This window comes from Phyllobates terribilis, unplaced genomic scaffold (assembly GCF_046119375.1).
Source record: "Phyllobates terribilis strain yellow unplaced genomic scaffold, ASM4611937v1 Scaffold_3__8_contigs__length_932513732, whole genome shotgun sequence".
Taxonomy (NCBI): Eukaryota; Metazoa; Chordata; class Amphibia; order Anura; family Dendrobatidae; genus Phyllobates; species Phyllobates terribilis.
The window spans coordinates 454828708-454852503 of record NW_027362763.1 but is presented as its reverse complement, the minus strand read 5'-3'; positions in this window follow the sequence as shown (position 1 = coordinate 454852503).

The window sequence follows — 23796 nt, the reverse complement described above, 5'->3', positions numbered from 1 at the left end:
AAAATCTCTAATATTGAGCTTTTGGTAGTTTTTTCCGTAAAGGAAAACAGTAGTGTCTCCTGACTGTTGTGACACAAAAATATATCTGTTGAAAATAGTCTTGTGTAGGCCCAACATCCCAGTGTGGTTTCGCAGTTCCACGGGTCAAATCGCTGTACTATTCAGTTTTGGGCCTTTGGTATCTAAAAAAAAAAGCAGTTTGAGTGTGTCGCTCACTGTTCAGCCGCAAATATCTCTATTTAAAAAAGTGTGGTATACCCCAGTAAACAATAACTGTGGTTTTGCCATCCCACGGTAAAAAATCTCTATTATTCAGCTTTTGGTAGTTTTTTCCGTAAAGAAAAACAGTAGTGTCTCCTGACTATTGTGACACAAAAATATATCTGTTGAACATAGTCTTGTGTAGGCCCGACATCCCAGTGTGGTTTCGCAGTTCCATGGGTCAAATCACTGTACTATCCAGTTTTGGGCCTTTGGTATCTAAAAAAAAAGCAGTTTGAGTGTGTCGCTCACTGTTCAGCCGCAAATATCTCTATTTAAAAAAGTGTGGTATACCCCAGTAAACAATAACTGTGGTTTTGCCATCCCACGGTAAAAAATCTCTATTATTCAGCTTTTGGTAGTTTTTTCCGTAAAGAAAAACAGTAGTGTCTCCTGACTATTGTGACACAAAAATATATCTGTTGAACATAGTCTTGTGTAGGCCCGACATCCCAGTGTGGTTTCGCAGTTCCATGGGTCAAATCACTGTACTATCCAGTTTTGGGCCTTTGGTATCTAAAAAAAAAGCAGTTTGAGTGTGTCGCTCACTGTTCAGCCGCAAATATCTCTATTTAAAAAAGTGTGGTATACCCCAGTAAACAATAACTGTAGTTTTGCCATCCCACGGTAAAAAATCTCTATTATTCAGCTTTTGGTAGTTTTTTCCGTAAAGAAAAACAGTAGTGTCTCCTGACTGTTGTGACACAAAAATATATCTGTTGAAAATAGTCTTGTGTAGGCCCGACATCCCAGTGTGGTTTCGCAGTTCCACGGGTCAAATCGCTGTGCTATCCAGTTTTGGGCCTTTGGTATCTAAAAAAAAAGCAGTTTGAGTGTGTCGCTCACTGTTCAGCCACAAATATCTCTATTTTAAAAAGTGTGGTATACCCCAGTAAACAATTACGGTGGTTTAGCCATCCCACGGTAAAAAATCTCTAATATTGAGCTTTTGGTAGTTTTTTCCGTAAAGGAAAACAGTAGTGTCTCCTGACTGTTGTGACACAAAAATATATCTGTTGAAAATAGTCTTGTGTAGGCCCAACATCCCAGTGTGGTTTCGCAGTTCCACGGGTCAAATCGCTGTACTATTCAGTTTTGGGCCTTTGGTATCTAAAAAAAAAAGCAGTTTGAGTGTGTCGCTCACTGTTCAGCCGCAAATATCTCTATTTAAAAAAGTGTGGTATACCCCAGTAAACAATAACTGTGGTTTTGCCATCCCACGGTAAAAAATCTCTATTATTCAGCTTTTGGTAGTTTTTTCCGTAAAGAAAAACAGTAGTGTCTCCTGACTGTTGTGACACAAAAATATATCTGTTGAAAATAGTCTTGTGTAGGCCCGACATCCCAGTGTGGTTTCGCAGTTCCATGGGTCAAATCGCTGTACTATCGAGTTTTGGGCCTTTGGTATCTAAAAAAAAAGCAGTTTGAGTGTGTCGCTCACTGTTCAGCTGCAAATATCTCTATTTAAAAAAGTGTGGTATACCCCAGTAAACAATAACTGTGGTTTTGCCATCCCATGGTAAAAAATCTCTATTATTCAGCTTTTGGTAGTTTTTTCCGTAAAGAAAAACAGTAGTGTCTCCTGACTGTTGTGACACAAAAATATATCTGTTGAAAATAGTCTTGTGTAGGCGCGACATCCTAGTGTGGTTTCGCAGTTCCCTGGGTCAAATCGCTGTACTATCCAGTTTTGGGCCTTTGGTATCTAAAAAAAAGCAGTTTGAGTGTGTCGCTCACAGTTCAGCCGCAAATATCTCTATTTAAAAAAGTGTGGTATACCCCAGTTAAACAATAACTGTGGTTTTGCCATCCCACGGTAAAAAATCTCGATTATTCAGCTTTTGGTAGTTTTTTCCGTAAAGAAAAACAGTAGTGTCTCCTGACTATTGTGACACAAAAATATATCTGTTGAAAATAGTCTTTTGCAGGCCCGACATCCCAGTGTGGTTTCGCAGTTCCATGGGTCAAATCGCTGTTCTATCCAGTTTTGGGCCTGTGGTATCTAAAAAAAAAGCAGTTTGAGTGTGTCGCTCACTGTTCAGCCACAAATATCTCTATGTAAAATAGTGTGGTATACCCCAGTAAACAATAACTGTGGTTTTGCCATCCCACGGTAAAAAATCTCTATTATTCAGCTTTTGGTAGTTTTTTCCGTAAAGAAAAACAGTAGTGTCTCCTGACTGTTGTGACACAAAAATATATCTGTTGAAAATAGTCTTGTGTAGGCCCGACATCCCAGTGTGGTTTCGCAGTTCCATGGGTCAAATCGCTGTACTATCGAGTTTTGGGCCTTTGGTATCTAAAAAAAAAAGCAGTTTGAGTGTGTCGCTCAATATTCAGCCGCAAATATCTCTAATTAAAAAAGTGTGGTATACGCCAGTAAACTATAACTGTGGTTTTGCCATCCCACGGTAAAAAATCTCTATTATTCAGGTTTTGGTATATTTTCCGTAAAGAAAAACAGTAGTGTCTCCTGACTGTTGTGACACAAAAATATATCTGTTGAAAATAGTCTTGTGTAGGCCCGACATCCCAGTGTGGTTTCGCAGTTCCACGGGTCAAATCGCTGTACTATCCAGTTTTGGGCCTTTGGTATCTAAAAAAAAAGCAGTTTGAGTGTGTCGCTCACTGTTCAGCTGCAAATATCTCTATTTAAAAATGTGTGGTATACCCCAGTAAACAATAACTGTGGTTTTGCCATCCCATGGTAAAAAATCTCTATTATTCAGCTTTTGGTAGTTTTTTCCGTAAAGAAAAACAGTAGTGTCTCCTGACTATTGTGACACAAAAATATATCTCTTGAAAATAGTCTTGTGTAGGCGCGACATCCTAGTGTGGTTTCGCAGTTCCCTGGGTCAAATCGCTGTACTATCCAGTTTTGGGCCTTTGGTATCTAAAAAAAAGCAGTTTGAGTGTGTCGCTCACAGTTCAGCCGCAAATATCTCTATTTAAAATAGTGTGGTATACCCCAGTAAACAATAACTGTGGTTTTGACATCCCACGGTAAAAAATCTCTATTATTCAGGTTTTGGTATATTTTCCGTAAAGAAAAACAGTAGTGTCTCCTGACTGTTGTGACACAAAAATATATCTGTTGAAAATAGTCTTGTGTACGCCCGACATCCCAGTGTGGTTTCGCAGTTCCACGGGTCAAATCGCTGTACTATCCAGTTTTGGGCCTTTGGTATCAAAAAAAAAAGCAGTTTCAGTGTGTTGCTCACTGTTCAGCCGCAAATATCTCTATTTAAAATAGTGTGGTATACCCCAGTAAACAATAACTGTGGTTTTGCCATCCCACGGTAAAAAATCTCTATTATTCAGCTTTTGGTAGTTTTTTCCGTAAAGAAAAACAGTAGTGTCTCCTGACTGATGTGACACAAAAATATATCTGTTGAAAATAGTCTTGTGTAGGCCCGACATCCCAGTGTGGTTTCGCAGTTCCATGGGTCAAATCGCTGTACTATCCAGTTTTGGGCCTTTGGTATCTAAAAAAAAAGCAGTTTGAGTGTGTCGCTCACTGTTCAGCCGCAAATATCTCTATTTAAAAAGTGTGGTATACTCCAGTAAACAATAACTGTAGTTTTGCCATCCCACGGTAAAAAATCTCTATTATTCAGCTTTTGGTAGTTTTTTCCGTAATGAAAAACAGTAGTGTCTCCTGACTGTTGTGACACAAAAATATATCTGTTGAAAATAGTCTTGTGTAGGCCCGACATCCCAGTGTGGTTTCGCAGTTCCACGGGTCATATCGCCGTGCTATCCAGTTTTGGGCCTTTGGTATCTAAAAAAAAAGCAGTTTGAGTGTGTCGCTCACTGTTCAGCCGCAAATATCTCTATTTAAAAAAGTGTGGTATACCCCAGTAAACAATAACTGTAGTTTTGCCATCTCACGGTAAAAAATCTCTATTATTCAGCTTTTGGTAGTTTTTTCCGTAAAGAAAAACAGTAGTGTCTCCTGACTGTTGTGACACAAAAATATATCTGTTGAAAATAGTCTTGTGTAGGCCCGACATCCCAGTGTGGTTTCGCAGTTCCCTGGGTCAAATCGCTGTACTATCCAGTTTTGGGCCTTTGGTATCCTAAAAAAAGCAGTTTGAGTGTGTCGCTCACAGTTCAGCCGCAAATATCTCTATTTAAAAAAGTGTGGTATACCCCAGTTAAACAATAACTGTGGTTTTGCCATCCCACGGTAAAAAATCTCTATTATTCAGCTTTTGGTAGTTTTTTCCGTAAAGAAAAACAGTAGTGTCTCCTGACTGTTGTGACGCAAAAATATATCTGTTGAGAATAGTCTTGTGTAGGCCCGACATCCCAGTGTGGTTTCGCAGTTCCACGGGTCAAATCGCTGTACTATCCAGTTTTGGGCCTTTGGTATCTAAAAAAAAAGCAGTTTGAGTGTGTCGCGCACTGCTCAGCCGCAAATATCTCTATTTAAAAAAGTGTGGTATACCCAGTTAAACAATAACTGTGGTTTTGCCATCCCACGGTAAAAAATCTCGATTATTCAGCTTTTGGTAGTTTTTTTCCGTAAAGAAAAACAGTAGTGTCTCCTGACTATTGTGACACAAAAATATATCTGTTGAAAATAGTCTTTTGTAGGCCCCACATCCCCGTGTGGTTTCGCAATTCCATGGGTCAAATCGCTGTACTATCCTGTTTTGGGCCTTTGTATCTAAAAAAAAAAGCAGTTTGAGTGTGTCGCTCACTGTTCAGCCGCAAATATCTCTATTTAAAAAAGTGTGGTATACCCCAGTAAACAATAACTGTGGTTTTGCCATCCCACGGTAAAAAATCTCTATTATTCAGCTTTTGGTAGTTTTTTCCGTAAAGAAAAACAGTAGTGTCTCCTGACTGTTGTTACACAAAAATATATCTGTTGAAAATAGTCTTGTGTAGGCCCGACATCCCAGTGTGGTTTCGCAGTTCCACGGGTCAAATCGCTGTACTATCCAGTTTTGGGCCTTTGGTATCTAAAAAAAAGCAGTTTGAGTGTGTCGCTCACAGTTCAGCCGCAAATATCTCTATTTAAAAAAGTGTGGTATACCCCAGTTAAACAATAACTGTGGTTTTGCCATCCCACGGTAAAAAATCTCTATTATTCAGGTTTTGTTATATTTTCCGTAAAGAAAAACAGTAGTGTCTCCTGACTGTTGTGACACAAAAATATATCTATTGAAAATAGTCTTGTGTAGGCCCGACATCCCAGTGTGGTTTCGCAGTTCCACGGGTCAAATCGCTGTACTATCCAGTTTTGGGCCTTTGGTATCTAAAAAAAAGCAGTTTGAGTGTGTCGCTCACAGTTCAGCCGCAAATATCTCTATTTAAAAAAGTGTGGTATACCCCAGTTAAACAATAACTGTGGTTTTGCCATCCCACGGTAAAAAATCTCTATTATTCAGCTTTTGGTAGTTTTTTCCGTAAAGAAAAACAGTAGTGTCTCCTGACTGTTGTTACACAAAAATATATCTGTTGAAAATAGTCTTGTGTAGGCCCGACATCCCAGTGTGGTTTCGCAGTTCCACGGGTCAAATCGCTGTACTATCCAGTTTTGGGCCTTTGGTATCTAAAAAAAAAGCAGTTTGAGTGTGTCGCTCACTGTTCAGCCGCAAATATCTCTATTTAAAAAAGTGTGGTTTACCCCAGTAAACAATAACTGTGGTTTTGCCATCCCACGGTAAAAAATCTCTATTATTCAGCTTTTGGTAGTTTTTTCCGTAAAGAAAAACAGTAGTGTATCCTGACTATTGTGACACAAAAATATATCTGTTGAAAATAGTCTTGTGTAGGCCCGACATCCCAGTGTGGTTTCGCAGTTCCATGGGTCAAATCACTGTACTATCCAGTTTTGGGCCTTTGGTATCTAAAAAAAAAGCAGTTTGAGTGTGTCGCTCACTGTTCAGCCGCAAATATCTCTATTTAAAAAAGTGTGGTATACCCCAGTAAGCAATAACTGTAGTTTTGCCATCCCACGGTAAAAAATCTCTATTATTCAGCTTTTGGTAGTTTTTTCCATAAAGAAAAACAGTAGTGTCTCCTGACTGTTGTGACACAAAAATATATCTGTTGAAAATAGTCTTGTGTAGGCCCGACATCCCAGTGTGGTTTCGCAGTTCCACGGGTCAAATCGCTGTGCTATCCAGTTTTGGGCCTTTCATATCTAAAAAAAAGCAGTTTGAGTGTGTCGCTCACTGTTCAGCCGCAAATATCTCTATTTTAAAAAGTGTGGTATACCCCAGTAAACAATTACTGTGGTTTAGCCATCCCACGGTAAAAAATCTCTAATATTGAGCTTTTGGTAGTTTTTTCCGTAAAGGAAAACAGTAGTGTCTCCTGACTGTTGTGACACAAAAATATATCTGTTGAAAATAGTCTTGTGTAGGCCCGACATCCCAGTGTGGTTTCGCAGTTCCATGGGTCAAATCGCTGTACTATCCAGTTTTGGGCCTTTGGTACCTAAAAAAAAAGCAGCTTGAGTGTGTCGCTCACTATTCAGCCGCTAATATCTCTAATTAAAAAAGTGTGGTATACGCCAGTAAACTATAACTGTGGTTTTGCCATCCCACGGTAAAAAATCTCTATTATTCAGGTTTTGGTATATTTTCCGTAAAGAAAAACAGTAGTGTCTCCTGACTGTTGTGACACAAAAATATATCTGTTGAAAATAGTCTTGTGTAGGCCCGACATCCCAGTGTGGTTTCGCAGTTCCCTGGGTCAAATCGCTGTACTATCCAGTTTTGGGCCTTTGGTATCTAAAAAAAAGCAGTTTGAGTGTGTCGCTCACAGTTCAGCCGCAAATATCTCTATTTAAAAAAGTGTGGTATACCCCAGTTAAACAATAACTGTGGTTTTGCCATCCCAAGGTAAAAAATCTCTGTTATTCAGCTTTTGGTAGTTTTTTCCGTAAAGAAAAACAGTAGTGTCTCCTGACTGTTGTGACACAAAAATATATCTGTTGAAAATAGTCTTGTGTAGGCCCGACATCCCAGTGTGGTTTCGCAGTTCCACGGGTCAAATCGCTGTACTATCCAGTTTTGGGCCTTTGGTATCTAAAAAAAAAGCAGTTTGAGTGTGTCGCTCACTGTTCAGCCGCAAATATCTCTATTTAAAAAAGTGTGGTACACCCCAGTAAACAATAACTGTGGTTTTGCCATCACACGGTAAAAAATCTCTATTATTCAGCTTTTGGTAGTTTTTTCCGTAAAGAAAAACAGTAGTGTCTCTTGACTATTGTGACACAAAAATATATCTGTTGAAAATAGTCTTGTGTAGGCCCGACATCCCAGTGTGGTTTCGCAGTTCCACGGGTCAAATCGCTGTACTATCCAGTTTTGGGCCTTTGGTATCTAAAAAAAAAGCAGTTTGAGTGTGTCGCGCACTGCTCAGCCGCAAATATCTCTATTTAAAAAAGTGTGGTATACCCCAGTAAACAATAACTGTGGTTTTGCCATCCCACGGTAAAAAATTTTGATTATTCAGCTTTTGGTAGTTTTTTCCGTAAAGAAAAACAGTAGTGTCTCCTGACTATTGTGACACAAAAATATATCTGTTGAAAATAGTCTTTTGTAGGCCCCACATCCCCGTGTGGTTTCGCAATTCCATGGGTCAAATCGCTGTACTATCCTGTTTTGGGCCTTTGGTATCTAAAAAAATAAGCAGTTTGAGTGTGTCGCTCACTGTTCATCCGCAAATATCTCTATTTAAAAAAGTGTGGTATACCCCAGTAAACAATAACTGTGGTTTTGCCATCCCACTGTAAAAAATCTCTATTATTCAGGTTTTGGTATATTTTCCGTAAAGAAAAACAGTAGTGTCTCCTGACTGTTGTGACACAAAAATATATCTATTGAAAATAGTCTTGTGTAGGCCCGACATCCCAGTGTGGTTTCGCAGTTCCACGGGTCAAATCGCTGTACTATCCAGTTTTGGGCCTTTGGTATCTAAAAAAAAGCAGTTTGAGTGTGTCGCTCACAGTTCAGCCGCAAATATCTCTATTTAAAAAAGTGTGGTATACCCAGTTAAACAATAACTGTGGTTTTGCCATCCCACGGTAAAAAATCTCTATTATTCAGCTTTTGGTAGTTTTTTCCGTAAAGAAAAACAGTAGCGTCTCCTGACTGTTGTTACACAAAAATATATCTGTTGAAAATAGTCTTGTGTAGGCCCGACATCCCAGTGTGGTTTCGCAGTTCCACGGGTCAAATCGCTGTACTATCCAGTTTTGGGCCTTTGGTATCTAAAAAAAAAGCAGTTTGAGTGTGTCGCTCACTGTTCAGCCGCAAATATCTCTATTTAAAAAAGTGTGGTATACCCCAGTAAACAATAACTGTGGTTTTGCCATCCCACGGTAAAAAATCTCTATTATTCAGCTTTTGGTAGTTTTTTCCGTAAAGAAAAACAGTAGTGTCTCCTGACTATTGTGACACAAAAATATATCTGTTGAAAATAGTCTTGTGTAGGCCCGACATCCCAGTGTGGTTTCGCAGTTCCATGGGTCAAATCACTGTACTATCCAGTTTTGGGCCTTTGGTATCTAAAAAAAAAGCAGTTTGAGTGTGTCGCTCACTGTTCAGCCGCAAATATCTCTATTTAAAAAAGTGTGGTATACCCCAGTAAGCAATAACTGTAGTTTTGCCATCCCACGGTAAAAAATCTCTATTATTCAGCTTTTGGTAGTTTTTTCCGTAAAGAAAAACAGTAGTGTTTCCTGACTGTTGTGACACAAAAATATATCTGTTGAAAATAGTCTTGTGTAGGCCCGACATCCCAGTGTGGTTTCGCAGTTCCATGGGTCAAATCGCTGTGCTATCCAGCTTTGGGCCTTTCGTATCTAAAAAAAAGCAGTTTGAGTGTGTCGCTCACTGTTCAGCCGCAAATATCTCTATTTTAAAAAGTGTGGTATACCCCAGTAAACAATTACTGTGGTTTAGCCATCCCACGGTAAAAAATCTCTAATATTGAGCTTTTGGTAGTTTTTTCCGTAAAGGAAAACAGTAGTGTCTCCTGACTGTTGTGACACAAAAATATATCTGTTGAAAATAGTCTTGTGTAGGCCCCACATCCCAGTGCGGTTTCACAGTTCCACGGGTCAAATCGCTGTACTATTCAGTTTTGGGCCTTTGGTATCTAAAAAAAAAAGCAGTTTGAGTGTGTCGCTCACTGTTCAGCCGCAAATATCTCTATTTAAAAAAGTGTGATATACCCCAGTAAACAATAACTGTGGTTTTGCCATCCCACGGTAAAAAATCTCTATTATTCAGCTTTTGGTAGTTTTTTCCGTAAAGAAAAACAGTAGTGTCTCCTGACTGTTGTGACACAAATAAATATCTGTTGAAAATAGTCTTGTGTAGGCCCGACATCCCAGTGTGGTTTCGCAGTTCCATGGGTCAAATCGCTGTACTATCGAGCTGACTGTTGTGACACAAATATATATCTGTTGAAAATAGTCTTGTGTAGGCCCGACATCCCAGTGTGGTTTCGCAGTTCCATGGGTCAAATCGCTGTACTATCGAGTTTTGGGCCTTTGGTACCTAAAAAAAAAAGCAGTTTGAGTGTGTCGCTCACTATTCAGCCGCTAATATCTCTAATTAAAAAAGTGTGGTATACGCCAGTAAACTATAACTGTGGTTTTGCCATCCCACGGTAAAAAATCTATATTATTCAGGTTTTGGTATATTTTCCGTAAAGAAAAACAGTAGTGTCTCCTGACTGTTGTGACACAAAAATATATCTGTTGAAAATAGTCTTGTGTAGGCCCGACATCCCAGTGTGGTTTCGCAGTTCCACGGGTCAAATCGCTGTACTATCCAGTTTTGGGCCTTTGGTATCTAAAAAAAAAGCAGTTTGAGTGTGTCGCTCACTGTTCAGCTGCAAATATCTCTATTTAAAAAAGTGTGGTATACCCCAGTAAACAATAACTGTGGTTTTGCCATCCCATGGTAAAAAATCTCTATTATTCAGCTTTTGGTAGTTTTTTCCGTAAAGAAAAACAGTAGTGTCTCCTGACTGTTGTGACACAAAAATATATCTGTTGAAAATAGTCTTGTGTAGGCCCGACATCCCAGTGTGGTTTCGCAGTTCCCTGGGTCAAATCGCTGTACTATCCAGTTTTGGGCCTTTGGTATCTAAAAAAAAGCAGTTTGAGTGTGTCGCTCACAGTTCAGCCGCAAATATCTCTATTTAAAAAAGTGTGGTATACCCCAGTTAAACAATAACTGTGGTTTTGCCATCCCACGGTAAAAAATCTCTGTTATTCAGCTTTTGGTAGTTTTTTCCGTAAAGAAAAACAGTAGTGTCTCCTGACTGTTGTGACACAAAAATATATCTGTTGAAAATAGTCTTGTGTAGGCCCGACATCCCAGTGTGGTTTCGCAGTTCCACGGGTCAAATCGCTGTACTATCCAGTTTTGGGCCTTTGGTATCTAAAAAAAAAAGCAGTTTGAGTGTGTCGCTCACTGTTCAGCTGCAAATATCTCTATTTAAAAAAGTGTGGTATACCCAGTAAACAATAACTGTGGTTTTGCCATCCCACGGTAAAAAATCTCTATTATTCAGCTTTTGGTAGTTTTTTCCGTAAAGAAAAACAGTAGTGTCTCTTGACTATTGTGACACAAAAATATATCTGTTGAAAATAGTATTTTGTAGGCCCGACATCCCAGTGTGGTTTCGCAGTTCCATGGGTCAAATCGCTGTACTATCCAGTTTTGGGCCTTTTGTATCTAAAAAAAAAGCAGTTTTAGTGTGTCGCTCACTGTTCAGCCGTAAATATCTCTATTTAAAAAAGTGTGGTATACCCCAGTAAACAATAACTGTGGTTTTGCCATCCCACGGTAAAAAATCTCTATTATTCAGGTTTTGGTATATTTTCCGTAAAGAAAAACAGTAGTGTCTCCTGACTGTTGTGACACAAAAATATATCTGTTGAAAATAGTCTTGTGTAGGCCCGACATCCCAGTGTGGTTTCGCAGTTGCACGGGTCAAATCGCTGTACTATCCAGTTTTGGGCCTTTGGTATCTAAAAAAAAAGCAATTTGAGTGTGTCGCTCACTGTTCAGCCGCAAATATCTCTATTTAAAATAGTGTGGTATACCCCAGTAAACAATAACTGTGGTTTTGCCATCCCACGGTAAAAAATCTCGATTATTCAGCTTTTGGTAGTTTTTTCCGTAAAGAAAAACAGTAGTGTCTCCAGACTATTGTGACACAAAAATATATCTGTTGAAAATAGTCTTTTGCAGGCCCGACATCCCAGTGTGGTTTCGCAGTTCCATGGGTCAAATCGCTGTTCTATCCAGTTTTGGGCCTTTGGTATCTAAAAAAAAAAACAGGTTGAGTGTGTCGCTCACTGTTCAGCCACAAATATCTCTATTTAAAAAGTGTGGTATACCCCAGTAAACAATAACTGTGGTTTTGCCATCCCACGGTAAAAAATCTCTATTATTCAGTTTTTGGTATATTTTCCGTAAAGAAAAACAGTACTGTCTCCTGACTGTTGTGACACAAAAATATATCTGTTGAAAATAGTCTTGTGCAGGCCCGACATCCCAGTGTGGTTTCGCAGTTCCACGGGTCAAATCGCTGTACTATCCAGTTTTGGGCCTTTGGTATAAAAAAAAAAGCAGTTTCAGTGTGTCGCTCACTGTTCAGCCGAAAATATCTCTATTTAAAAAAGTGTGGTATACACCAGTAAACAATAACTGTGGTTTTGCCATCCCTCGGTAAAAAATCTCTATTATTCAGGTTTTGGTAGTTTTTTCCGTAAAGAAAAACAGTAGTGTCTCCTGACTGTTGTGACACAAAAATATATCTGTTGAAAATAGTCTTGTGTAGGCCCGACATCCCAGTGTGGTTTCGCAGTTCCATGGGTCAAATCGCTGTACTATCCAGTTTTGGGCCTTTGGTATCTAAAAAAAAAGCAGTTTGAGTGTGTCGCTCACTGTTCAGCCGCAAATATCGCTATTTAAAAAAGTGTGGTATACTCCAGTAAACAATAACTGTAGTTTTGCCATCCCACGGTAAAAAATCTCTATTATTCAGCTTTTGGTAGTTTTTTCCATAATGAAAAACAGTAGTGTCTCCTGACTGTTGTGACACAAAAATATATCTGTTGAAAATAGTCTTGTGTAGGCCCGACATCCCAGTGTGGTTTCGCAGTTGCACGGGTCAAATCGCTGTACTATCCAGTTTTGGGCCCTTGGTATCTAAAAAAAAAGCAGTTTCAGTGTGTCGCTCACTGTTCATCCGCAAATATCTCTATTTAAAAAAGTGTGGTATACCCCAGTAAACAATAACTGTGGTTTTGCCATCCCACGGTAAAAAATCTCTATTATTCAGCTTTTGGTAGTTTTTTCCGTAAAGAAAAACAGTAGTGTCTCCTGACTGATGTGACACAAAAATATTCCTGTTGAAAATAGTCTTGTGTAGGCCCGACATCCCAGTGTGGTTTCGCAGTTCCATGGGTCAAATCGCTGTACTATCCAGTTTTGGGCCTTTGGTATCTAAAAAAAAAGCAGTCTGAGTGTGTCGCTCACTGTTCAGCCGCAAATATCTCTATTTAAAAAAGTGTGGTATACCCCAGTAAACAATAACTTTAGTTTTGCCATCCCACAGTAAAAAATCTCTATTATTCAGGTTTTGGTAGTTTTTTCCGTAATGAAAAACAGTAGTGTCTCCTGACTGTTGTGACACAAAAATATATCTGTTGAAAAGAGTCTTGTGTAGGCCCAACATCCCAGTATGGTTTCGCAGTTCCACGGGTCAAATCGCTGTGCTATCCAGTTTTGGGCCTTTGGTATCTAAAAAAAAAGCAGTTTGAGTGTGTCGCTCACTGTTCAGCCGCAAATATCTCTATTTTAAAAAATGTGGCATACCCCAGTAAACAATAACTGTGGTTTTGCCATCCCACGGTAAAAAATCTCTAATATTGAGCTTTTGGTAGTTTTTTCCGTAAAGGAAAACAGTAGTGTCTCCTGACTGTTGTGACACAAAAATATATCTGTTGAAATTAGTCTTGTGTAGGCCCAACATCCCAGTGTGGTTTTGCAGTTCCACGGGTCAAATCGCTGTACTATCCAGTTTTGTGCCCTTGGTATCTAAAAAAAAAGCAGTTTCAGTGTGTCGCTCACTGTTAAACCGCAAATATCTCTATTTAAAAAAGTGTGGTATACCCCAGTAAACAATAACTGTGGTTTTGCCATCCCACGGTAAAAAATCTCTATTATTCAGCTTTTGGTACTTTTTTCCGTAAAGAAAAACAGTAGTGTCTCCTGACTGATGTGACACAAAAATATATCTGTTGAAAATAGTCTTGTGTAGGCCCGACATCCCAGTGTGGTTTCGCAGTTCCACAGGTCAAATCGCTGTACTATCCAGTTTTGGGCCTTTGGTATCTAAAAAAAAAGCAGTTTGAGTGTGTCGCACACTGTTCAGCCGCAAATATCTCTATTTAAAAAAGTGTGGTATACCCCAGTAAACAATAACTTTAGTTTTGCCATCCCACGGTAAAAAATCTCTATTATTCAGCTTTTGGTAGTTTTTTCCGTAATGAAAAACAGTAGTGTCTCCTGACTGTTGTGACACAAAAATATATCTGTTGAAAATAGTCTTCTGCAGGACCGACATCCCAGTGTGGTTTCGCAGTTCCACGGGTCAAATCGCTGTGCTATCCAGTTTTGGGCCTTTGGTATCTAAAAAAAAAGCAGTTTGAGTGTGTCGCTCACTGTTCAGCCGCAAATATCTCTATTTTAAAAAGTGTGGTATACCCCAGTAAACAATATCTGTGGTTTTGCCATCCCACGGTAAAAAATCTCTAATATTGAGGTTTTGGTAGTTTTTTCCGTAAAGGAAAACAGTAGTGTCTCCTGACTGTTGTGACACAAAAATATATCTGTTGAAAATAGTCTTGTGTAGGCCCGACATCCCAGTGTGGTTTCGCAGTTCCATGGGTCAAATCGCTGTACTATCGAGCTGACTGTTGTGACACAAATATATATCTGTTGAAAATAGTCTTGTGTAGGCCCGACATCCCAGTGTGGTTTCGCAGTTCCATGGGTCAAATCGCTGTACTATCGAGTTTTGGGCCTTTGGTACCTAAAAAAAAAAGCAGTTTGAGTGTGTCGCTCACTATTCAGCCGCTAATATCTCTAATTAAAAAAGTGTGGTATACGCCAGTAAACTATAACTGTGGTTTTGCCATCCCACGGTAAAAAATCTATATTATTCAGGTTTTGGTATATTTTCCGTAAAGAAAAACAGTAGTGTCTCCTGACTGTTGTGACACAAAAATATATCTGTTGAAAATAGTCTTGTGTAGGCCCGACATCCCAGTGTGGTTTCGCAGTTCCACGGGTCAAATCGCTGTACTATCCAGTTTTGGACCTTTGGTATCTAAAAAAAAAGCAGTTTGAGTGTGTCGCTCACTGTTCAGCTGCAAATATCTCTATTTAAAAAAGTGTGGTATACCCCAGTAAACAATAACTGTGGTTTTGCCATCCCATGGTAAAAAATCTCTATTATTCAGCTTTTGGTAGTTTTTTCCGTAAAGAAAAACAGTAGTGTCTCCTGACTGTTGTGACACAAAAATATATCTGTTGAAAATAGTCTTGTGTAGGCCCGACATCCCAGTGTGGTTTCGCAGTTCCCTGGGTCAAATCGCTGTACTATCCAGTTTTGGGCCTTTGGTATCTAAAAAAAAGCAGTTTGAGTGTGTCGCTCACAGTTCAGCCGCAAATATCTCTATTTAAAAAAGTGTGGTATACCCCAGTTAAACAATAACTGTGGTTTTGCCATCCCACGGTAAAAAATCTCTGTTATTCAGCTTTTGGTAGTTTTTTCCGTAAAGAAAAACAGTAGTGTCTCCTGACTGTTGTGACACAAAAATATATCTGTTGAAAATAGTCTTGTGTAGGCCCGACATCCCAGTGTGGTTTCGCAGTTCCACGGGTCAAATCGCTGTACTATCCAGTTTTGGGCCTTTGGTATCTAAAAAAAAAAGCAGTTTGAGTGTGTCGCTCACTGTTCAGCTGCAAATATCTCTATTTAAAAAAGTGTGGTATACCCAGTAAACAATAACTGTGGTTTTGCCATCCCACGGTAAAAAATCTCTATTATTCAGCTTTTGGTAGTTTTTTCCGTAAAGAAAAACAGTAGTGTCTCTTGACTATTGTGACACAAAAATATATCTGTTGAAAATAGTATTTTGTAGGCCCGACATCCCAGTGTGGTTTCGCAGTTCCATGGGTCAAATCGCTGTACTATCCAGTTTTGGGCCTTTTGTATCTAAAAAAAAAGCAGTTTTAGTGTGTCGCTCACTGTTCAGCCGTAAATATCTCTATTTAAAAAAGTGTGGTATACCCCAGTAAACAATAACTGTGGTTTTGCCATCCCACGGTAAAAAATCTCTATTATTCAGGTTTTGGTATATTTTCCGTAAAGAAAAACAGTAGTGTCTCCTGACTGTTGTGACACAAAAATATATCTGTTGAAAATAGTCTTGTGTAGGCCCGACATCCCAGTGTGGTTTCGCAGTTCCACGGGTCAAATCGCTGTACTATCCAGTTTTGGGCCTTTGGTATCTAAAAAAAAAAGCAGTTTGAGTGTGTCGCTCACTGTTCAGCTGCAAATATCTCTATTTAAAAAAGTGTGGTATACCCAGTAAACAATAACTGTGGTTTTGCCATCCCACGGTAAAAAATCTCTATTATTCAGCTTTTGGTAGTTTTTTCCGTAAAGAAAAACAGTAGTGTCTCTTGACTATTGTGACACAAAAATATATCTGTTGAAAATAGTATTTTGTAGGCCCGACATCCCAGTGTGGTTTCGCAGTTCCATGGGTCAAATCGCTGTACTATCCAGTTTTGGGCCTTTTGTATCTAAAAAAAAAGCAGTTTTAGTGTGTCGCTCACTGTTCAGCCGTAAATATCTCTATTTAAAAAAGTGTGGTATACCCCAGTAAACAATAACTGTGGTTTTGCCATCCCACGGTAAAAAATCTCTATTATTCAGGTTTTGGTATATTTTCCGTAAAGAAAAACAGTAGTGTCTCCTGACTGTTGTGACACAAAAATATATCTGTTGAAAATAGTCTTGTGTAGGCCCGACATCCCAGTGTGGTTTCGCAGTTGCACGGGTCAAATCGCTGTACTATCCAGTTTTGGGCCTTTGGTATCTAAAAAAAAAGCAATTTGAGTGTGTCGCTCACTGTTCAGCCGCAAATATCTCTATTTAAAATAGTGTGGTATACCCCAGTAAACAATAACTGTGGTTTTGCCATCCCACGGTAAAAAATCTCGATTATTCAGCTTTTGGTAGTTTTTTCCGTAAAGAAAAACAGTAGTGTCTCCAGACTATTGTGACACAAAAATATATCTGTTGAAAATAGTCTTTTGCAGGCCCGACATCCCAGTGTGGTTTCGCAGTTCCATGGGTCAAATCGCTGTTCTATCCAGTTTTGGGCCTTTGGTATCTAAAAAAAAAAACAGTTTGAGTGTGTCGCTCACTGTTCAGCCACAAATATCTCTATTTAAAAAGTGTGGTATACCCCAGTAAACAATAACTGTGGTTTTGCCATCCCACGGTAAAAAATCTCTATTATTCAGTTTTTGGTATATTTTCCGTAAAGAAAAACAGTACTGTCTCCTGACTGTTGTGACACAAAAATATATCTGTTGAAAATAGTCTTGTGCAGGCCCGACATCCCAGTGTGGTTTCGCAGTTCCACGGGTCAAATCGCTGTACTATCCAGTTTTGGGCCTTTGGTATAAAAAAAAAAGCAGTTTCAGTGTGTCGCTCACTGTTCAGCCGCAAATATCTCTATTTAAAAAAGTGTGGTATACACCAGTAAACAATAACTGTGGTTTTGCCATCCCTCGGTAAAAAATCTCTATTATTCAGGTTTTGGTAGTTTTTTCCGTAAAGAAAAACAGTAGTGTCTCCTGACTGTTGTGACACAAAAATATATCTGTTGAAAATAGTCTTGTGTAGGCCCGACATCCCAGTGTGGTTTCGCAGTTCCATGGGTCAAATCGCTGTACTATCCAGTTTTGGGCCTTTGGTATCTAAAAAAAAAGCAGTTTGAGTGTGTCGCTCACTGTTCAGCCGCAAATATCGCTATTTAAAAAAGTGTGGTATACTCCAGTAAACAATAACTGTAGTTTTGCCATCCCACGGTAAAAAATCTCTATTATTCAGCTTTTGGTAGTTTTTTCCATAATGAAAAACAGTAGTGTCTCCTGACTGTTGTGACACAAAAATATATCTGTTGAAAATAGTCTTGTGTAGGCCCGACATCCCAGTGTGGTTTCGCAGTTGCACGGGTCAAATCGCTGTACTATCCAGTTTTGGGCCCTTGGTATCTAAAAAAAAAGCAGTTTCAGTGTGTCGCTCACTGTTCATCCGCAAATATCTCTATTTAAAAAAGTGTGGTATACCCCAGTAAACAATAACTGTGGTTTTGCCATCCCACGGTAAAAAATCTCTATTATTCAGCTTTTGGTAGTTTTTTCCGTAAAGAAAAACAGTAGTGTCTCCTGACTGATGTGACACAAAAATATTCCTGTTGAAAATAGTCTTGTGTAGGCCCGACATCCCAGTGTGGTTTCGCAGTTCCATGGGTCAAATCGCTGTACTATCCAGTTTTGGGCCTTTGGTATCTAAAAAAAAAGCAGTCTGAGTGTGTTGCTCACTGTTCAGCCGCAAATATCTCTATTTAAAAAAGTGTGGTATACCCCAGTAAACAATAACTTTAGTTTTGCCATCCCACGGTAAAAAATCTCTATTATTCAGGTTTTGGTAGTTTTTTCCGTAATGAAAAACAGTAGTGTCTCCTGACTGTTGTGACACAAAAATATATCTGTTGAAAAGAGTCTTGTGTAGGCCCAACATCCCAGTATGGTTTCGCAGTTCCACGGGTCAAATCGCTGTGCTATCCAGTTTTGGGCCTTTGGTATCTAAAAAAAAAGCAGTTTGAGTGTGTCGCTCACTGTTCAGCCGCAAATATCTCTATTTTAAAAAATGTGGCATACCCCAGTAAACAATAACTGTGGTTTTGCCATCCCACGGTAAAAAATCTCTAATATTGAGCTTTTGGTAGTTTTTTCCGTAAAGGAAAACAGTAGTGTCTCCTGACTGTTGTGACACAAAAATATATCTGTTGAAATTAGTCTTGTGTAGGCCCAACATCCCAGTGTGGTTTTGCAGTTCCACGGGTCAAATCGCTGTACTATCCAGTTTTGTGCCCTTGGTATCTAAAAAAAAAGCAGTTTCAGTGTGTCGCTCACTGTTAAACCGCAAATATCTCTATTTAAAAAAGTGTGGTATACCCCAGTAAACAATAACTGTGGTTTTGCCATCCCACGGTAAAAAATCTCTATTATTCAGCTTTTGGTACTTTTTTCCGTAAAGAAAAACAGTAGTGTCTCCTGACTGATGTGACACAAAAATATATCTGTTGAAAATAGTCTTGTGTAGGCCCAACATCCCAGTGTGGTTTCGCAGTTCCACAGGTCAAATCGCTGTACTATCCAGTTTTGGGCCTTTGGTATCTAAAAAAAAAGCAGTTTGAGTGTGTCGCACACTGTTCAGCCGCAAATATCTCTATTTAAAAAAGTGTGGTATACCCCAGTAAACAATAACTTTAGTTTTGCCATCCCACGGTAAAAAATCTCTATTATTCAGCTTTTGGTAGTTTTTTCCGTAATGAAAAACAGTAGTGTCTCCTGACTGTTGTGACACAAAAATATATCTGTTGAAAATAGTCTTCTGCAGGACCGACATCCCAGTGTGGTTTCGCAGTTCCACGGGTCAAATCGCTGTGCTATCCAGTTTTGGGCCTTTGGTATCTAAAAAAAAAGCAGTTTGAGTGTGTCGCTCACTGTTCAGCCGCAAATATCTCTATTTTAAAAAGTGTGGTATACCCCAGTAAACAATATCTGTGGTTTTGCCATCCCACGGTAAAAAATCTCTAATATTGAGGTTTTGGTAGTTTTTTCCGTAAAGGAAAACAGTAGTGTCTCCTGACTGTTGTGACACAAAAATATATCTGTTGAAAATAGTCTTGTGTAGGCCCGACATCCCAGTGTGGTTTCGCAGTTCCACGGGTCAAATCGCTGTACTATCCAGTTTTGGGCCTTTGGTATCTAAAAAAAAAGCAGTTTGAGTGTGTCGCTCACTGTTCAGCCGCAAATATCTCTATTTAAAAAAGTGTGGTATACCCCAGTAAACAATAACTGTGGTTTTGCCATCCCACGGTAAAAAATCTCTATTATTCAGCTTTTGGTAGTTTTTGCCGTAAAGGAAAACAGTAGTGTCTCCTGACTGTTGTGACACAAAAATATATCTGTTGAAAATAGTCTTGTGTAGGCCCGACATCCCAGTGTGGTTTCGCAGTTCCACGGGTCAAATCGCTGTACTATCCAGTTTTGGGCCTTTGGTATGTAAAAAAAAAGCAGTTTGAGTGTGTCGCTCACTGTTCAGCCGCAAATATCTCTATTTATAAATGTGTGGTATACCCCAGTAAACAATAACTGTGGTTTTGCCATCCCACGGTAAAAAATCTCTATTATTCAGCTTTTGGTAGTTTTTTCCGTAAAGGAAAACAGTAGTGTCTCCTGACTGTTGTGACACAAAAATATATCTGTTGAAAATAGTCTTGTGTAGGCCCGACATCCCAGTGTGGTTTCGCAGTTCCATGGGTCAAATCGCTGTACTATCGAGTTTTGGGCCTTTGGTATCTAAAAAAAAAAGCAGTTTGAGTGTGTCGCTCACTATTCAGCCGCAAATATCTCTATTTAAAAAAGTGTGGTATACACCAGTAAACAATAACTGTGGTTTTGCCATCCCTCGGTAAAAAATCTCTATTATTCAGGTTTTGGTAGTTTTTTCCGTAAAGAAAAACAGTAGTGTCTCCTGACTGTTGTGACACAAAAATATATCTGTTGAAAATAGTCTTGTGTAGGCCCGACATCCCAGTGTGGTTTCTCAGTTCCACGGGTCAAATCGCTGTGCTATCCAGTTTTGGGCCATTGGTATCTAAAAAAAAAGCACTTTGAGTGTGTCGCTCACTGTTCAGCTGCAAATATCTCTATTTAAAAAAGTGTGGTATACCCCAGTAAACAATAACTGTGGTTTTGCCATCCCACGGTAAAAATCTCTATTATTCAGCATTTGGTAGTTTTTTCTGTAAAGAAAAACAGTAGTGTCTCCTGACTGTTGTGACACAAAAATATATCTGTTGAAAATAGACTTGTGTAGGCCCGACATCCCAGTGTGGTTTCGCAGTTCCCTGGGTCAAATCGCTGTACTATCCATTTTTGGGCCTTTGGTATCTAAAAAAAAGCAATTTGAGTGTGTCGCTCACTGTTCAGCCGCAAATATCTCTTTTTAAAAAAGTGTGGTATACCCCAGTAAACAATAACTGTGGTTTTGCCATCCCACGGTAAAAAATCTCAATTATTCAGGTTTTGGCATATTTTCCGTAAAGTAAAACAATAGTGTCTCCTGACTGTTGTGACCCAAAAATATATCTGTTGAAAAAAGTTTTTTGTAGGCCCGACATCCCATTGTGGTTTCGCAGTTCCACGGGTCAAATCGCTGTACTATCCAGTTTTGGGCCTTTGGTATCTAAAAAAAAAGCAGTTTGCGTGTGTCGCTCACTGTTCAGCCGCAAATATCTCTATTTATAAAAGTGTGGTATGCCCCAGTAAACAATAACTGTGGTTTTGCCATCCCACGGTAAAAAATCTCTATTATTCAGCTTTCGGTAGTTTTTTCTGTAATGAAAAACAGTAGTGTCTCCTGACTGTTGTGACACAAAAATATATCTGTTGAAAATAGTCTTGTGTAGGCCCAACATCCCAGTATGGTTTCGCAGTTCCACGGGTCAAATCGCTGTGCTATCCAGTTTTGGGCCTTTGGTATCTAAAAAAAAAGCAGTTTGAGTGTGTCGCTCACTGTTCAGCCGCAAATATCTCTATTTTAAAAAATGTGGCATACCCCAGTAAACAATAACTGTGGTTTTGCCATCCCACGGTAAAAAATCTCTAATATTGAGCTTTTGGTAGTTTTTTCCGTAAAGGAAAACAGTAGTGTCTCCTGACTGTTGTGACACAAAAATATATCTGTTGAAAATAGTCTTGTGTAGGCCCGACATCCCAGTGTGGTTTCTCAGTTCCACGGGTCAAATCGCTGTACTATCCAGTTTTGGGCCATTGGTATCTAAAAAAAAAGCACTTTGAGTGTGTCGCTCACTGTTCAGCTGCAAATATCTCTATTTAAAAAAGTGTGATATACCCCAGTAAACAATAACTGTGGTTTTGCCATCCCACGGTAAAAAATCTCTATTATTCAGCATTTGGTAGTTTTTTCTGTAAAGAAAAACAGTAGTGTCTCCTGACTGTTGTGACACAAAAATATATCTGTTGAAAATTTGAAAATAGTCTTGTGTAGGCCCGACATCCCAGTGTGGTTTCGCAGTTCCCTGGGTCAAATCGCTGTACTATCCAGTTTTGGGCCTTTGGTATCTAAAAAAAAGCAATTTGAGTGTGTCGCTCACAGTTCAGCCGCAAATATCTCTATTTAAAAAAGTGTGGTATACCCCAGTAAACAATAACTGTGGTTTTGCCATCCCACGGTAAAAAATCTCTATTATTCAGCTTTTGGTAGTTTTTTCCATAAATAAAAACAATAGTGTCTCCTGACTGTTGTGACCCAAAAATATACCTGTTGAAAATAGTTTTTTGTATGCCCGACATCCCATTGTGGTTTCGCAGTTCCACGGGTCAAATCGCTGTACTATCCAGTTTTGGGCCTTTGGTATCAAAAAAAAAGCAGTTTGAGTGTGTCGCTCACTGTTCAGCCGCAAATATCTCTATTTAAAAAAGTGTGGTATACCCCAGTAAACAATAACTGTGGTTTTGCCATCCCACGGTAAAAAATCTCTATTATTCAGCTTTCGGTAGTTTTTTCTGTAATTAAAAACAGTAGTGTCTCCTGACTGTTGTGACACAAAAATATATCTGTTGAAAATAGTCTTGTGTAGGCCCAACATCCCAGTGTGGTTTCGCAGTTCCATGGGTCAAATCGCTGTACTATCCAGTTTGGGGACTTTGGTATCTAAAAAAAAAGCAGTTTGAGTGTGTTGCTCACTGTTCAGCCGCAAATATCTCTATTTTAAAAATTGTGGTATACCCCAGTAAACAATAACTGTGGTTTTGCCATCCCGCGGTAAAAAACCTCTATTATTCAGGTTTTGGTATATTTTACGTAAAGAAAAACAGTAGTGTCTCCTGACTGTTGTGACACAAAAATATATCTGTTGAAAATAGTCTTGTGTAGGCCCGACATTCCAGTGTGGTTTCGCAGTTCCATGGGTCAAATCACTGTACTATCCAGTTTTGGGCCTTTGGCATCTAAAAAAAAAGCAGTTTGAGTGTGTCGCTCACTGTTCAGCCGCAAATATCTCTATTTAAAAAAGTGTGGTATACCCCAGTAAACAATAACTGTGGTTTTGCCATCCCACGGTAAAAAATCTCTATTATTCAGGTTTTGGTATATTTTCCGTAAAGAAAAACAGTAGTGTCTCCTGACTGTTGTGACACAAAAATATATCTGTTGAAAATAGTCTTGTGTAGGCCCGACATCCCAGTGTGGTTTCGCAGTTGCACGGGTCAAATCGCTGTACTATCCAGTTTTGGGCCTTTGGTATCTAAAAAAAAAGCAATTTGAGTGTGTCGCTCACTGTTCAGCCGCAAATATCTCTATTTAAAATAGTGTGGTATACCCCAGTAAACAATAACTGTGGTTTTGCCATCCCACGGTAAAAAATCTCGATTATTCAGCTTTTGGTAGTTTTTTCCGTAAAGAAAAACAGTAGTGTCTCCAGACTATTGTGACACAAAAATATATCTGTTGAAAATAGTCTTTTGCAGGCCCGACATCCCAGTGTGGTTTCGCAGTTCCATGGGTCAAATCGCTGTTCTATCCAGTTTTGGGCCTTTGGTATCTAAAAAAAAAAACAGTTTGAGTGTGTCGCTCACTGTTCAGCCACAAATATCTCTATTTAAAAAGTGTGGTATACCCCAGTAAACAATAACTGTGGTTTTGCCATCCCACGGTAAAAAATCTCTATTATTCAGTTTTTGGTATATTTTCCGTAAAGAAAAACAGTACTGTCTCCTGACTGTTGTGACACAAAAATATATCTGTTGAAAATAGTCTTGTGCAGGCCCGACATCCCAGTGTGGTTTCGCAGTTCCACGGGTCAAATCGCTGTACTATCCAGTTTTGGGCCTTTGGTATAAAAAAAAAAGCAGTTTCAGTGTGTCGCTCACTGTTCAGCCGCAAATATCTCTATTTAAAAAAGTGTGGTATACACCAGTAAACAATAACTGTGGTTTTGCCATCCCTCGGTAAAAAATCTCTATTATTCAGGTTTTGGTAGTTTTTTCCGTAAAGAAAAACAGTAGTGTCTCCTGACTGTTGTGACACAAAAATATATCTGTTGAAAATAGTCTTGTGTAGGCCCGACATCCCAGTGTGGTTTCG